Source organism: Alligator sinensis, unplaced genomic scaffold (genome assembly GCF_000455745.1).
Source record: "Alligator sinensis unplaced genomic scaffold, ASM45574v1 scaffold289_1, whole genome shotgun sequence".
In the NCBI taxonomy this organism is placed as follows: Eukaryota; Metazoa; Chordata; order Crocodylia; family Alligatoridae; genus Alligator; species Alligator sinensis.
The window spans coordinates 2,547,619-2,549,697 of record NW_005841881.1 but is presented as its reverse complement, the minus strand read 5'-3'; positions in this window follow the sequence as shown (position 1 = coordinate 2,549,697).

Sequence of the window (2,079 nt, the reverse complement as noted above, 5' to 3'; positions counted from 1 at the left end):
CCTTTTCCTTAGAATTATTACCAAGTATCCACTTTTTGTAGGATTCTTTTTTGGAGTTTCAATTCATTGAAGAGCTTGCTGTCTAGTCAGGCTGGTCTTCTGGATATCTGCAGTGCTGTAACACCCTCATTGAGGGATTTGTAAGAAGGGGTAAATTACACCAACTTGCATACCCTGTGGACTCCACTAAATTTACTCTGACTTACTATGAATCCCAGTCATAAGTTTTTACTTAAATTTCCCTAGCCGACTATTCTTCTGACTGCATGGGAGGAAACATTCCCAGACATCAGAAGCCCTGGTTGACTTATCTCCTAACCTTTCCTACTTGTACTCTTAAAATACTTTTAAAGACATCTTAACAGAGCTTGACAGCCTTTGAGTAGATAACTTATTTATCTTTCCACTACCACCATCCCCTTCAACAGTACCTGGAAGTTCAGCCACTAGAGCAAGAGCTCCTGAAGAGGACTTGGTAACATAAGCAGGACTATAGAGAGGCTACAGAGTGGTAGTTGGGGAGGGAAACTGTGTTGGGAGCTTTTGAATTGACTCTGTTCTGAAATAAAAATAACTCTTTATGTCTGGTCCTATGTGAGTGTTTGTGGCAAAGCCTTGTGGCGCCAGCAGTTGAGAAGTCACAAATAATTAAAAGACTGCCAGAAGGCCCAAAAGGAAAGAAAAAAATACTCATCTTTTGTAGCCTGATGAGGCTGCATGTCGAATCTTTTCTCTCTCACATCAAAGCCCTAACTTGTGCTCTCCAATTATTTGATAAGTTCGGTTGCATAATGGATAACAAGGCTTTATATACAACAGTTTCACACTGATGTGGATTAAACTGTTCAGAAAAGACAAGAACATATTAACTGTTGGTTGGCTGTGGCTCTCATAAAAATCACGCAACCAATTCTACTTACATATTCTATCTAATATTAACTGAGTAGGATATCAGGGTATAGATACACTAAATTTACAGCACCAGAGGTAGCTTACAGAGAAGATTAGAGGAAGGGAGAAAAATAAATGTGAATAAAAGAGTTGTTTAGAGAAGAGTAATTTAAACCTACCTACTGGTTGGTTACTTAGGTAAAATTCCAGCAGAAAGTCTTCTGCAAAGTCCTGGTTGTAGTGGACAGATGAATATGGGGCTGTGATGGGGCACCACTGTTTGTAAGAAGGACATGTGTTTCTGATGCTGATTTGAGAAGTGGAAGTAGCAGAACTTCCAGACTTGTCTGATGAGTGACCAATCCTTTTGTATTTATTTACTATCTTTATCTGACTTTAAGGCTTGTAATTCTGTATTTGTGGTAGCACCCCACGGCCCATTTAGCCCTGGGGCACTACATGACATAGGGTGTGTCTACATGTACTTTAATGCCCACCTAAACGTAATGCATGTTATCTTAATGTGCATTAAGGTGATTTACATGTGCATGTGCTAATATGCATTAACATGGGTGTGTAGACCTACTTGAGACTAAAGTTAGTTCCAAGTCAATGGGCATACGCTGCGTTAATGTGCGCATCTACACGTTCGCAAATGCGATTTAACTATTCATGCATAAATTTGATACCTGCTTTATGTAGGTATCAAATTCAGGCTCGAATAGCTTTAAATCACTATTTTTAAGGTGCATTAAGGGTGTGCACACGTAGACACATGCCCTTAATGCACCTTAAATTGGGCTAGTGCCCATTAAATGCACACATGTAGACATGCCCATAAACATACAGAAAGAGACAACCCCTGCTTTAGACAGTGCATAATTTGTGACTTGTTCAGAGAAGAAGTAGTTATAAAGGCTAAGCAGAAAGGCAAGGGAAATGGGTACTTTAGGAGCACAGAGAAAATATTGTAAGCTTCTGTGTAATGAAGGAGGACTTCATGCTTGTAAAACTAACCTGTGTTTTTAGTAAGATATCAGTGTCTTTCAGGATGAGAAGTCAAAGGCAGCCGGACCTAACGGTAGCCATATCATTCTTATGAAAGTGCCATACCTTAACCACGCTAGCCCAGCACACTGCTACGCTCAGACAGATCTTGGATTTCTGATACCGAATAATCTCAACCAA